The sequence below is a fragment of the Gobio gobio genome (genome assembly GCF_949357685.1).
Source record: "Gobio gobio genome assembly, chromosome: 19".
Taxonomy (NCBI): Eukaryota; Metazoa; Chordata; class Actinopteri; order Cypriniformes; family Gobionidae; genus Gobio; species Gobio gobio.
In genome coordinates, this window is record NC_137112.1 from 7,140,586 (window position 1) to 7,156,680 (window position 16,095).

Sequence of the window (16,095 nt, forward strand, 5' to 3'; positions counted from 1 at the left end):
AAAGTGGGTAGCAAGGTGCTTCAAACAGCCTTGCCGGGCACTCTCAAACACTAAAGACACCAAACGACGAGGATGGGATTCGAACCCACGCGTGCAGAGCACAATGGATTAGCAGTCCATCGCCTTAACCACTCGGCCACCTCGTCACACGGCTGCCTCTGTGCATATATGTTTCTTTTTTGTGCTGCTTTTGCTTTTTTGGAAAGAACCTAGAGACAACGCCTGAGTCTAGAAAAAGGTAGCATAGCTGGTATTGGACCTACCTCAGAATGTGTTTGCAGTGTCCTTGCACTCTTTATTATCCTACCCAACCTCGTAGGGGACTTGCTGAATCGATCACAAACTAAAAACATGTTCTTGGAGACTGAACTCTAAGACTCCGCCCCTTTGCTGCCAAGATACCCATAAATCTCAGCCCCCAGATTTACAGAAGCAGAGCACTTTTTTTGAGTGAAGAGAGGACAATGAAAAAATCTTTTTGTGCATTCCCCTCGCCTGTTTCGTAGACACACCATGCAGCCATCAGTGCCAAAAGCTGATTGCATAGTAGTTTAAAGCTTGATACCATCCTGTCGTTCCATGTCAAGATAGGGCCAGGGAAGATGTCGCGACCTTCACCAATATTCTTTCGCAGAGGCAATATTGTAGCCTATGAGGTTTATCCGAGGCGTGATCATTGCTAGTTGAAAACTTTACCCAATAACCCGCCAGGATGATTTGAAATACAGTCATCCACGGCAATTTTTGTCAGTCTCTTAGGAGACTCAATAACTTGTTGAAGCAAAGAGTTGTGCTGTTCTTGAGCTTGTAGAAGGCTGGCATAGTCGGGATTTGATCTTCTCTCGGCACGTGTTTGGAGTGTCTTTGTGTTCTTAATGTTCATATCCAAGTACCAGGGGGATTGTGGTATTGATCCTGACCACAACAATGTTTTCAGATATGAACACAAGCTTTTTTTGCTGCTATCATTAAAATGCGATTCAGTTTAAGCTCGCCATGACGTGTTGTAAACATTTGGATAGATGCAAGCGGCAACCGTGCGGTTGACCTGTTCACTAGGCTCTCTGTGACACAAAAGCCTTCAAACGGCGAAGATATTTAAACTTACGTGTGCAGAGCACAATGGATTAGCAGTCCATCATCCTGAACCACTAGACCACCTTGTCACACGGCTGCCTATTAGCACGAAACTGGACTGTGTTTTTTTTCTGCAGCTATGTTCAGGATGATGATGTTAAAATGGGTGCTGAGCAGCAAGAAAATAGGCTGTGATGTTTTTTGCAGCTTTTTCTAGGATGATGATGTTAAAGTGGGTAGCAAGATGCTTCAAACGGCCTTGCCGGGGTCTCTCGGACACTAAAGACATCAAACGACGAGGATGGGATTCGAACCCACGCGTGCAGAGCACAATGGATTAGCAGTCCATCGCCTTAACCACTCGGCCACCTCGTCTTACGGCCGCTAAAAACACGAAACTGGGATCTGGTTTTTTTTGGCAGCCAAGTTTAGGATGATGATGTTAAAGTGGGTAGCAAGGTGCTTTAAACAGCCTTGCTGGGCACTCTCGAACACTAAACACAAACGACGAGGATGGGATTCGAACCCACGCGTGCAGAGCACAATGAATTAGCAGTCCATCGCCTTAACCACTCGGCCACCTTGTCTTACAGCTGCCTATTAGCACGAAACTGGGCTCTGGTTTTTTTTGGCAGCCAAGTTTAGGATGATGATGTCAATGTGGGTAGCAAGGTGCTTCAAACAGCCTTGCCGGGCACTCTCGAACACTAAAGACACCAAACGACGAGGATGGGATTCGAACCCACGCGTGCAGAGCACAATGGATTAGCAGTCCATCGCCTTAACCACTCGGCCACCTCGTCACACGGCTGTCCATTAGCACGAAACTGGGCTCTGGTTTTTTTTGGCAGCCAAGTTTAGGATGATGATGTTAAAGTGGGTAGCAAGGTGCTTGAAACAGCCTTGCCGGGCACTCTCGAACACTAAAGACACCAAACGACGAGGATGGGATTCGAACCCACGCGTGCAGAGCACAATGGATTAGCAGTCCATCGCCTTAACCACTCGGCCACCTCGTCACACGGCTGCCTTTTAACACGAAACTGGGCTCTGTTTTTTTTTGGCAGCCAAGTTTAGGATGACGATGTTAAAGTGGGTAGCAAGGTGCTTCAAAAAGCCTTGCCGGGCACTCTCGAACACTAAAGACACCAAACGACGAGGATGGGATTCGAACACACGCGTGCAGAGCACAATGGATTAGCAGTCTATCGCCTTAACCACTCGGCCACCTCGTCACACGGCTGCCTACTGGCACGAAACTGGGCTCTGGTTTTTTTTGGCAGCCAAGTTTAGGATGATGATGTTAATGTGGGTAGCAAGGTGCTTCAAACAGCCTTGCCGGGCACTCTCGAACACTAAAGACACCAAACGACGAGGATGGGATTCGAACCCACGCGTGCAGAGCACAATGGATTAGCAGTCCATCGCCTTAACCACTCGGCCACCTCGTCACACGGCTGTCCATTAGCACGAAACTGGGCTCTGGTTTTTTTTGGCAGCCAAGTTTAGGATGATGATGTTAAAGTGGGTAGCAAGGTGCTTGAAACAGCCTTGCCGGGCACTCTCGAACACTAAAGACACCAAACGACGAGGATGGGATTCGAACCCACGCGTGCAGAGCACAATGGATTAGCAGTCCATCGCCTTAACCACTCGGCCACCTCGTCACACGGCTGCCTTGATGTTAAAGTGGGTAGCAAGGTGCTTCAAACAGCCTTGCCGGGCACTCTCAAACACTAAAGACACCAAACGACGAGGATGGGATTCGAACCCACGCGTGCAGAGCACAATGGATTAGCAGTCCATCGCCTTAACCACTCGGCCACCTCGTCACACGGCTGCCTCTGTGCATATATGTTTCTTTTGTGTGCTGCTTTTGCTTTTTTGGAAAGAACCTAGAGACAACGCCTGAGTCTAGAAAAAGGTAGCATAGCTGGTATTGGACCTACCTCAGAATGTGTTTGCAGTGTCCTTGCACTCTTTATTATCCTACCCAACCTCGTAGGGGACTTGCTGAATCGATCACAAACTAAAAACATGTTCTTGGAGACTGAACTCTAAGACTCCGCCCCTTTGCTGCCAAGATACCCATAAATCTCAGCCCCCAGATTTACAGAAGCAGAGCACTTTTTTTGAGTGAAGAGAGGACAATGAAAAAATCTTTTTGTGCATTCCCCTCGCCTGTTTCGTAGACACACCATGCAGCCATCAGTGCCAAAAGCTGATTGCATAGTAGTTTAAAGCTTGATACCATCCTGTCGTTCCATGTCAAGATAGGGCCAGGGAAGATGTCGCGACCTTCACCAATATTCTTTCGCAGAGGCAATATTGTAGCCTATGAGGTTTATCCGAGGCGTGATCATTGCTAGTTGAAAACTTTACCCAATAACCCGCCAGGATGATTTGAAATACAGTCATCCACGGCAATTTTTGTCAGTCTCTTAGGAGACTCAATAACTTGTTGAAGCAAAGAGTTGTGCTGTTCTTGAGCTTGTAGAAGGCTGGCATAGTCGGGATTTGATCTTCTCTCGGCACGTGTTTGGAGTGTCTTTGTGTTCTTAATGTTCATATCCAAGTACCAGGGGGATTGTGGTATTGATCCTGACCACAACAATGTTTTCAGATATGAACACAAGCTTTTTTTGCTGCTATCATTAAAATGCGATTCAGTTTAAGCTCGCCATGACGTGTTGTAAACATTTGGATAGATGCAAGCGGCAACCGTGCGGTTGACCTGTTCACTAGGCTCTCTGTGACACAAAAGCCTTCAAACGGCGAAGATATTTAAACTTACGTGTGCAGAGCACAATGGATTAGCAGTCCATCATCCTGAACCACTAGACCACCTTGTCACACGGCTGCCTATTAGCACGAAACTGGACTGTGTTTTTTTTCTGCAGCTATGTTCAGGATGATGATGTTAAAGTGGGTGCTGAGCAGCAAGAAAATAGGCTGTGATGTTTTTTTGCAGCTTTTTCTAGGATGATGATGTTAAAGTGGGTAGCAAGATGCTTCAAGCGGCCTTGCCGGGGTCTCTCGGACACTAAAGACATCAAACGACGAGGATGGGATTCGAACCCACGCGTGCAGAGCACAATGGATTAGCAGTCCATCGCCTTAACCACTCGGCCACCTCGTCTTACGGCCGCTAATAACACGAAACTGGGCTCTGGTTTTTTTTGGCAGCCAAGTTTAGGATGATGATGTTAAAGTGGGTAGCAAGGTGCTTCAAAAAGCCTTGCCGGGCACTCTCGAACACTAAAGACACCAAACGACGAGGATGGGATTCGAACACCAAGTGCAGAGCACAATGGATTAGCAGTCTATCGCCTTAACCACTCGGCCACCTCGTCACACGGCTGCCTACTGGCACGAAACTGGGCTCTGGTTTTTTTTGGCAGCCAAGTTTAGGATGATGATGTTAATGTGGGTAGCAAGGTGCTTCAAACAGCCTTGCCGGGCACTCTCGAACACTAAAGACACCAAACGACGAGGATGGGATTCGAACCCACGCGTGCAGAGCACAATGGATTAGCAGTCCATCGCCTTAACCACTCGGCCACCTCGTCACACGGCTGTCCATTAGCACGAAACTGGGCTCTGGTTTTTTTTGGCAGCCAAGTTTAGGATGATGATGTTAAAGTGGGTAGCAAGGTGCTTGAAACAGCCTTGCCGGGCACTCTCGAACACTAAAGACACCAAACGACGAGGATGGGATTCGAACCCACGCGTGCAGAGCACAATGGATTAGCAGTCCATCGCCTTAACCACTCGGCCACCTCGTCACACGGCTGCCTTGATGTTAAAGTGGGTAGCAAGGTGCTTCAAACAGCCTTGCCGGGCACTCTCAAACACTAAAGACACCAAACGACGAGGATGGGATTCGAACCCACGCGTGCAGAGCACAATGGATTAGCAGTCCATCGCCTTAACCACTCGGCGACCTCGTCACACGGCTGCCTCTGTGCATATATGTTTCTTTTGTGTGCTGCTTTTGCTTTTTTGGAAAGAACCTAGAGACAACGCCTGAGTCTAGAAAAAGGTAGCATAGCTGGTATTGGACCTACCTCAGAATGTGTTTGCAGTGTCCTTGCACTCTTTATTATCCTACCCAACCTCGTAGGGGACTTGCTGAATCGATCACAAACTAAAAACATGTTCTTGGAGACTGAACTCTAAGACTCCGCCCCTTTGCTGCCAAGATACCCATAAATCTCAGCCCCCAGATTTACAGAAGCAGAGCACTTTTTTTGAGTGAAGAGAGGACAATGAAAAAATCTTTTTGTGCATTCCCCTCGCCTGTTTCGTAGACACACCATGCAGCCATCAGTGCCAAAAGCTGATTGCATAGTAGTTTAAAGCTTGATACCATCCTGTCGTTCCATGTCAAGATAGGGCCAGGGAAGATGTCGCGACCTTCACCAATATTCTTTCGCAGAGGCAATATTGTAGCCTATGAGGTTTATCCGAGGCGTGATCATTGCTAGTTGAAAACTTTACCCAATACCCCGCCAGGATGATTTGAAATACAGTCATCCACGGCAATTTTTGTCAGTCTCTTAGGAGATTCAATAACTTGTTGAAGCAAAGAGTTGTGCTGTTCTTGAGCTTGTAGAAGGCTGGCATAGTCGGGATTTGATCTTCTCTCGGCACGTGTTTGGAGTGTCTTTGTGTTCTTAATGTTCATATCCAAGTACCAGGGGGATTGTGGTATTGATCCTGACCACAACAATGTTTTCAGATATGAACACAAGCTTTTTTTGCTGCTATCATTAAAATGCGATTCAGTTTAAGCTCGCCATGACGTGTTGTAAACATTTGGATAGATGCAAGCGGCAACCGTGCGGTTGACCTGTTCACTAGGCTCTCTGTGACACAAAAGCCTTCAAACGGCGAAGATATTTAAACTTACGTGTGCAGAGCACAATGGATTAGCAGTCCATCATCCTGAACCACTAGACCACCTTGTCACACGGCTGCCTATTAGCACGAAACTGGACTGTGTTTTTTTTCTGCAGCTATGTTCAGGATGATGATGTTAAAATGGGTGCTGAGCAGCAAGAAAATAGGCTGTGATGTTTTTTGCAGCTTTTTCTAGGATGATGATGTTAAAGTGGGTAGCAAGATGCTTCAAACGGCCTTTCCGGGGTCTCTCGGACACTAAAGACATCAAACGACGAGGATGGGATTCGAACCCACGCGTGCAGAGCACAATGGATTAGCAGTCCATCGCCTTAACCACTCGGCCACCTCGTCACACGGCTGCCTATTAGCACGAAACTGGGCTCTGTTTTTTTTTGGCAGCCAAGTTTAGGATGACGATGTTAAAGTGGGTAGCAAGGTGCTTCAAAAAGCCTTGCCGGGCACTCTCGAACACTAAAGACACCAAACGACGAGGATGGGATTCGAACACACGCGTGCAGAGCACAATGGATTAGCAGTCTATCGCCTTAACCACTCGGCCACCTCGTCTTACGGCCGCTAACAACAGGAAACTGGGCTCTGTTTTTTTTTGGCAGCCAAGTTTAGGATGATGATGTTAATGTGGGTAGCAAGGTGCTTCAAACAGCCTTGCCGGGCACTCTCGAACACTAAAGACACCAAACGACGAGGATGGGATTCGAACCCACGCGTGCAGAGCACAATGGATTAGCAGTCCATCGCCTTAACCACTCGGCCACCTCGTCACACGGCTGTCCATTAGCACGAAACTGGGCTCTGGTTTTTTTTGGCAGCCAAGTTTAGGATGATGATGTTAAAGTGGGTAGCAAGGTGCTTCAAAAAGCCTTGCCGGGCACTCTCAAACACTAAAGACACCAAACGACGAGGATGGGATTCGAACCCACGCGTGCAGAGCACAATGGATTAGCAGTCCATCGCCTTAACCACTCGGCCACCTCGTCTTACGGCCGCTAACAACACGAAACTGGGCTCTGGTTTTTTTTGGCAGCCAAGTTTAGGATGATGATGTTAATGTGGGTAGCAAGGTGCTTCAAACAGCCTTGCCGGGCACTCTCGAACACTAAAGACACCAAACGACGAGGATGGGATTCGAACCCACGCGTGCAGAGCACAATGGATTAGCAGTCCATCGCCTTAACCACTCGGTCACCTCGTCACACGGCTGTCCATTAGCACGAAACTGGGCTCTGGTTTTTTTTGGCAGCCAAGTTTAGGATGATGATGTTAAAGTGGGTAGCAAGGTGCTTCAAACAGCCTTGCCGGGCACTCTCAAACACTAAAGACACCAAACGACGAGGATGGGATTCGAACCCACGCGTGCAGAGCACAATGGATTAGCAGTCCATCGCCTTAACCACTCGGCCACCTCGTCACACGGCTGCCTCTGTGCATATATGTTTCTTTTGTGTGCTGCTTTTGCTTTTTTGGAAAGAACCTAGAGACAACGCCTGAGTCTAGAAAAAGGTAGCATAGCTGGTATTGGACCTACCTCAGAATGTGTTTGCAGTGTCCTTGCACTCTTTATTATCCTACCCAACCTCGTAGGGGACTTGCTGAATCGATCACAAACTAAAAACATGTTCTTGGAGACTGAACTCTAAGACTCCGCCCCTTTGCTGCCAAGATACCCATAATTCTCAGCCCCCAGATTTACAGAAGCAGAGCACTTTTTTTGAGTGAAGAGAGGACAATGAAAAAATCTTTTTGTGCATTCCCCTCGCCTGTTTCGTAGACACACCATGCAGCCATCAGTGCCAAAAGCTGATTGCATAGTAGTTTAAAGCTTGATACCATCCTGTCGTTCCATGTCAAGATAGGACCAGGGAAGATGTCGCGACCTTCACCAATATTCTTTCGCAGAGGCAATATTGTAGCCTATGAGGTTTAACCGAGGCGTGATCATTGTTAGTTGAAAACTTTACCCAATACCCTGCCAGAATGATTTGAAATACAGTCATCCACGGCAATTTTTGTCAGTCTCTTAGGAGACTCAATAACTTGTTGAAGCAAAGAGTTGTGCTGTTCTTGAGCTTGTAGAAGGCTGGCATAGTCGGGATTTGATCTTCTCTCGGCACGTGTTTGGAGTGTCTTTGTGTTCTTAATGTTCATATCCAAGTACCAGGGGGATTGTGGTATTGATCCTGACCACAACAATGTTTTCAGATATGAACACAAGCTTTTTTTGCTGCTATCATTAAAATGCGATTCAGTTTAAGCTCGCCATGACGTGTTGTAAACATTTGGATAGATGCAAGCGGCAACCGTGCGGTTGACCTGTTCACTAGGCTCTCTGTGACACAAAAGCCTTCAAACGGCGAAGATATTTAAACTTACGTGTGCAGAGCACAATGGATTAGCAGTCCATCATCCTGAACCACTAGACCACCTTGTCACACGGCTGCCTATTAGCACGAAACTGGACTGTGTTTTTTTTCTGCAGCTATGTTCAGGATGATGATGTTAAAGTGGGTGCTGAGCAGCAAGAAAATAGGCTGTGATGTTTTTTTGCAGCTTTTTCTAGGATGATGATGTTAAAGTGGGTAGCAAGATGCTTCAAGCGGCCTTGCCGGGGTCTCTCGGACACTAAAGACATCAAACGACGAGGATGGGATTCGAACCCACGCGTGCAGAGCACAATGGATTAGCAGTCCATCGCCTTAACCACTCGGCCACCTCGTCTTACGGCCGCTAATAACACGAAACTGGGCTCTGGTTTTTTTTGGCAGCCAAGTTTAGGATGATGATGTTAAAGTGGGTAGCAAGGTGCTTTAAACAGCCTTGCTGGGCACTCTCGAACACTAAACACAAACGACGAGGATGGGATTCGAACCCACGCGTGCAGAGCACAATGAATTAGCAGTCCATCGCCTTAACCACTCGGCCACCTTGTCTTACAGCTGCCTATTAGCACGAAACTGGGCTCTGGTTTTTTTTGGCAGCCAAGTTTAGGATGATGATGTCAATGTGGGTAGCAAGGTGCTTCAAACAGCCTTGCCGGGCACTCTCGAACACTAAAGACACCAAACGACGAGGATGGGATTCGAACCCACGCGTGCAGAGCACAATGGATTAGCAGTCCATCGCCTTAACCACTCGGCCACCTCGTCACACGGCTGTCCATTAGCACGAAACTGGGCTCTGGTTTTTTTTGGCAGCCAAGTTTAGGATGATGATGTTAAAGTGGGTAGCAAGGTGCTTGAAACAGCCTTGCCGGGCACTCTCGAACACTAAAGACACCAAACGACGAGGATGGGATTCGAACCCACGCGTGCAGAGCACAATGGATTAGCAGTCCATCGCCTTAACCACTCGGCCACCTCGTCTTACGGCTGCCTATTAGCACGAAACTAAGCTCTCTTTTTTTTTGGCAGCCAAGTTTAGGATGACGATGTTAAAGTGGGTAGCAAGGTGCTTCAAACAGCCTTGCCGGGCACTCTCGAACACTAAAGACACCAAACGACGAGGATGGGATTCGAACCCACGCGTGCAGAGCACAATGGATTAGCAGTCCATCGCCTTAACCACTCGGCCACCTCGTCACACGGCTGCCTTTTAACACGAAACTGGGCTCTGTTTTTTTTTGGCAGCCAAGTTTAGGATGACGATGTTAAAGTGGGTAGCAAGGTGCTTCAAAAAGCCTTGCCGGGCACTCTCGAACACTAAAGACACCAAACGACGAGGATGGGATTCGAACACACGCGTGCAGAGCACAATGGATTAGCAGTCTATCGCCTTAACCACTCGGCCACCTCGTCACACAGCTGCCTACTGGCACGAAACTGGGCTCTGGTTTTTTTTGGCAGCCAAGTTTAGGATGATGATGTTAATGTGGGTAGCAAGGTGCTTCAAACAGCCTTGCCGGGCACTCTCGAACACTAAAGACACCAAACGACGAGGATGGGATTCGAACCCACGCGTGCAGAGCACAATGGATTAGCAGTCCATCGCCTTAACCACTCGGCCACCTCGTCTTACGGCCGCTAACAACACGAAACTGGGCTCTGGTTTTTTTTGGCAGCCAAGTTTAGGATGATGATGTTAATGTGGGTAGCAAGGTGCTTCAAACAGCCTTGCCGGGCACTCTCGAACACTAAAGACACCAAACGACGAGGATGGGATTCGAACCCACGCCTGCAGAGCACAATGGATTAGCAGTCCATCGCCTTAACCACTCGGCCACCTCGTCACACGGCTGTCCATTAGCACGAAACTGGGCTCTGGTTTTTTTTGGCAGCCAAGTTTAGGATGATGATGTTAAAGTGGGTAGCAAGGTGCTTCAAACAGCCTTGCCGGGCACTCTCAAACACTAAAGACACCAAACGACGAGGATGGGATTCGAACCCACGCGTGCAGAGCACAATGGATTAGCAGTCCATCGCCTTAACCACTCGGCCACCTCGTCTTACGGCCGCTAACAACACGAAACTGGGCTCTGGTTTTTTTTGGCAGCCAAGTTTAGGATGATGATGTTAATGTGGGTAGCAAGGTGCTTCAAACAGCCTTGCCGGGCACTCTCGAACACTAAAGACACCAAACGACGAGGATGGGATTCGAACCCACGCGTGCAGAGCACAATGGATTAGCAGTCCATCGCCTTAACCACTCGGTCACCTCGTCACACGGCTGTCCATTAGCACGAAACTGGGCTCTGGTTTTTTTTGGCAGCCAAGTTTAGGATGATGATGTTAAAGTGGGTAGCAAGGTGCTTCAAACAGCCTTGCCGGGCACTCTCTAACACTAAAGACACCAAACGACGAGGATGGGATTCGAACCCACGCGTGCAGAGCACAATGGATTAGCAGTCCATCGCCTTAACCACTCGGCCACCTCGTCACACGGCTGCCTCTGTGCATATATGTTTCTTTTGTGTGCTGCTTTTGCTTTTTTGGAAAGAACCTAGAGACAACGCCTGAGTCTAGAAAAAGGTAGCATAGCTGGTATTGGACCTACCTCAGAATGTGTTTGCAGTGTCCTTGCACTCTTTATTATCCTACCCAACCTCGTAGGGGACTTGCTGAATCGATCACAAACTAAAAACATGTTCTTGGAGACTGAACTCTAAGACTCCGCCCCTTTGCTGCCAAGATACCCATAATTCTCAGCCCCCAGATTTACAGAAGCAGAGCACTTTTTTTGAGTGAAGAGAGGACAATGAAAAAATCTTTTTGTGCATTCCCCTCGCCTGTTTCGTAGACACACCATGCAGCCATCAGTGCCAAAAGCTGATTGCATAGTAGTTTAAAGCTTGATACCATCCTGTCGTTCCATGTCAAGATAGGACCAGGGAAGATGTCGCGACCTTCACCAATATTCTTTAGCAGAGGCAATATTGTAGCCTATGAGGTTTAGCCGAGGCGTGATCATTGCTAGTTGAAAACTTTACCCAATACCCCGCCAGAATGATTTGAAATACAGTCATCCACGGCAATTTTTGTCAGTCTCTTAGGAGACTCAATAACTTGTTGAAGCAAAGAGTTGTGCTGTTCTTGAGCTTGTAGAAGGCTGGCATAGTCGGGATTTGATCTTCTCTCGGCACGTGTTTGGAGTGTCTTTGTGTTCTTAATGTTCATATCCAAGTACCAGGGGGATTGTGGTATTGATCCTGACCACAACAATGTTTTCAGATATGAACACAAGCTTTTTTTGCTGCTATCATTAAAATGCGATTCAGTTTAAGCTCGCCATGACGTGTTGTAAACATTTGGATAGATGCAAGCGGCAACCGTGCGGTTGACCTGTTCACTAGGCTCTCTGTGACACAAAAGCCTTCAAACGGCGAAGATATTTAAACTTACGTGTGCAGAGCACAATGGATTAGCAGTCCATCATCCTGAACCACTAGACCACCTTGTCACACGGCTGCCTATTAGCACGAAACTGGACTGTGTTTTTTTTCTGCAGCTATGTTCAGGATGATGATGTTAAAGTGGGTGCTGAGCAGCAAGAAAATAGGCTGTGATGTTTTTTTGCAGCTTTTTCTAGGATGATGATGTTAAAGTGGGTAGCAAGATGCTTCAAGCGGCCTTGCCGGGGTCTCTCGGACACTAAAGACATCAAACGACGAGGATGGGATTCGAACCCACGCGTGCAGAGCACAATGGATTAGCAGTCCATCGCCTTAACCACTCGGCCACCTCGTCTTACGGCCGCTAATAACACGAAACTGGGCTCTGGTTTTTTTTGGCAGCCAAGTTTAGGATGATGATGTTAAAGTGGGTAGCAAGGTGCTTTAAACAGCCTTGCTGGGCACTCTCGAACACTAAACACAAACGACGAGGATGGGATTCGAACCCACGCGTGCAGAGCACAATGAATTAGCAGTCCATCGCCTTAACCACTCGGCCACCTTGTCTTACAGCTGCCTATTAGCACGAAACTGGGCTCTGGTTTTTTTTGGCAGCCAAGTTTAGGATGATGATGTCAATGTGGGTAGTAAGGTGCTTCAAACAGCCTTGCCGGGCACTCTCGAACACTAAAGACACCAAACGACGAGGATGGGATTCGAACCCACGCGTGCAGAGCACAATGGATTAGCAGTCCATCGCCTTAACCACTCGGCCACCTCGTCACACGGCTGTCCATTAGCACGAAACTGGGCTCTGGTTTTTTTTGGCAGCCAAGTTTAGGATGATGATGTTAAAGTGGGTAGCAAGGTGCTTGAAACAGCCTTGCCGGGCACTCTCGAACACTAAAGACACCAAACGACGAGGATGGGATTCGAACCCACGCGTGCAGAGCACAATGGATTAGCAGTCCATCGCCTTAACCACTCGGCCACCTCGTCTTACGGCTGCCTATTAGCACGAAACTAAGCTCTCTTTTTTTTTGGCAGCCAAGTTTAGGATGACGATGTTAAAGTGGGTAGCAAGGTGCTTCAAACAGCCTTGCCGGGCACTCTCGAACACTAAAGACACCAAACGACGAGGATGGGATTCGAACCCACGCGTGCAGAGCACAATGGATTAGCAGTCCATCGCCTTAACCACTCGGCCACCTCGTCACACGGCTGCCTTTTAACACGAAACTGGGCTCTGTTTTTTTTTGGCAGCCAAGTTTAGGATGACGATGTTAAAGTGGGTAGCAAGGTGCTTCAAAAAGCCTTGCCGGGCACTCTCGAACACTAAAGACACCAAACGACGAGGATGGGATTCGAACACACGCGTGCAGAGCACAATGGATTAGCAGTCCATCGCCTTAACCACTCGGCCACCTCGTCTTACGGCCGCTAACAACACGAAACTGGGCTCTGGTTTTTTTTGGCAGCCAAGTTTAGGATGATGATGTTAATGTGGGTAGCAAGGTGCTTCAAACAGCCTTGCCGGGCACTCTCGAACACTAAAGACACCAAACGACGAGGATGGGATTCGAACCCACGCGTGCAGAGCACAATGGATTAGCAGTCCATCGCCTTAACCACTCGGTCACCTCGTCACACGGCTGTCCATTAGCACGAAACTGGGCTCTGGTTTTTTTTGGCAGCCAAGTTTAGGATGATGATGTTAAAGTGGGTAGCAAGGTGCTTCAAACAGCCTTGCCGGGCACTCTCAAACACTAAAGACACCAAACGACGAGGATGGGATTCGAACCCACGCGTGCAGAGCACAATGGATTAGCAGTCCATCGCCTTAACCACTCGGCCACCTCGTCTTACGGCTGCCTATTAGCACGAAACTAAGCTCTCTTTTTTTTTGGCAGCCAAGTTTAGGATGACGATGTTAAAGTGGGTAGCAAGGTGCTTCAAACAGCCTTGCCGGGCACTCTCGAACACTAAAGACACCAAACGACGAGGATGGGATTCGAACCCACGCGTGCAGAGCACAATGGATTAGCAGTCCATCGCCTTAACCACACGGCCACCTCGTCACACGGCTGCCTTTTAACACGAAACTGGGCTCTGTTTTTTTTTGGCAGCCAAGTTTAGGATGACGATGTTAAAGTGGGTAGCAAGGTGCTTCAAAAAGCCTTGCCGGGCACTCTCGAACACTAAAGACACCAAACGACGAGGATGGGATTCGAACACACGCGTGCAGAGCACAATGGATTAGCAGTCCATCGCCTTAACCACTCGGCCACCTCGTCTTACGGCCGCTAACAACACGAAACTGGGCTCTGGTTTTTTTTGGCAGCCAAGTTTAGGATGATGATGTTAATGTGGGTAGCAAGGTGCTTCAAACAGCCTTGCCGGGCACTCTCGAACACTAAAGACACCAAACGACGAGGATGGGATTCGAACCCACGCGTGCAGAGCACAATGGATTAGCAGTCCATCGCCTTAACCACTCGGTCACCTCGTCACACGGCTGTCCATTAGCACGAAACTGGGCTCTGGTTTTTTTTGGCAGCCAAGTTTAGGATGATGATGTTAAAGTGGGTAGCAAGGTGCTTCAAACAGCCTTGCCGGGCACTCTCAAACACTAAAGACACCAAACGACGAGGATGGGATTCGAACCCACGCGTGCAGAGCACAATGGATTAGCAGTCCATCGCCTTAACCACTCGGCCACCTCGTCACACGGCTGCCTCTGTGCATATATGTTTCTTTTGTGTGCTGCTTTTGCTTTTTTGGAAAGAACCTAGAGACAACGCCTGAGTCTAGAAAAAGGTAGCATAGCTGGTATTGGACCTACCTCAGAATGTGTTTGCAGTGTCCTTGCACTCTTTATTATCCTACCCAACCTCGTAGGGGACTTGCTGAATCGATCACAAACTAAAAACATGTTCTTGGAGACTGAACTCTAAGACTCCGCCCCTTTGCTGCCAAGATACCCATAATTCTCAGCCCCCAGATTTACAGAAGCAGAGCACTTTTTTTGAGTGAAGAGAGGACAATGAAAAAATCTTTTTGTGCATTCCCCTCGCCTGTTTCGTAGACACACCATGCAGCCATCAGTGCCAAAAGCTGATTGTATAGTAGTTTAAAGCTTGATACCATCCTGTCGTTCCATGTCAAGATAGGAGCAGGGAAGATGTCGCGACCTTCACCAATATTCTTTCGCAGAGGCAATATTGTAGCCTATGAGGTTTAACCGAGGCGTGATCATTGCTAGTTGAAAACTTTACCCAATACCCCGCCAGAATGATTTGAAATACAGTCATCCACGGCAATTTTTGTCAGTCTCTTAGGAGACTCAATAACTTGTTGAAGCAAAGAGTTGTGCTGTTCTTGAGCTTGTAGAAGGCTGGCATAGTCGGGATTTGATCTTCTCTCGGCACGTGTTTGGAGTGTCTTTGTGTTCTTAATGTTCATATCCAAGTACCAGGGGGATTGTGGTATTGATCCTGACCACAACAAGGTTTTCAGATATGAACACAAGCTTTTTTTGCTGCTATCATTAAAATGCGATTCAGTTTAAGCTCGCCATGACGTGTTGTAAACATTTGGATAGATGCAAGCGGCAACCGTGCGGTTGACCTGTTCACTAGGCTCTCTGTGACACAAAAGCCTTCAAACGGCGAAGATATTTAAACTTACGTGTGCAGAGCACAATGGATTAGCAGTCCATCATCCTGAACCACTAGACCACCTTGTCACACGGCTGCCTATTAGCACGAAACTGGACTGTGTTTTTTTTCTGCAGCTATGTTCAGGATGATGATGTTAAAGTGGGTGCTGAGCAGCAAGAAAATAGGCTGTGATGTTTTTTTGCAGCTTTTTCTAGGATGATGATGTTAAAGTGGGTAGCAAGATGCTTCAAGCGGCCTTGCCGGGGTCTCTCGGACACTAAAGACATCAAACGACGAGGATGGGATTCGAACCCACGCGTGCAGAGCACAATGGATTAGCAGTCCATCGCCTTAACCACTCGGCCACCTCGTCTTACGGCCGCTAATAACACGAAACTGGGCTCTGGTTTTTTTTGGCAGCCAAGTTTAGGATGATGATGTTAAAGTGGGTAGCAAGGTGCTTTAAACAGCCTTGCTGGGCACTCTCGAACACTAAACACAAACGACGAGGATGGGATTCGAACCCACGCGTGCAGAGCACAATGAATTAGCAGTCCATCGCCTTAACCACTCGGCCACCTTGTCTTACAGCTGCCTATTAGCATGAAACTG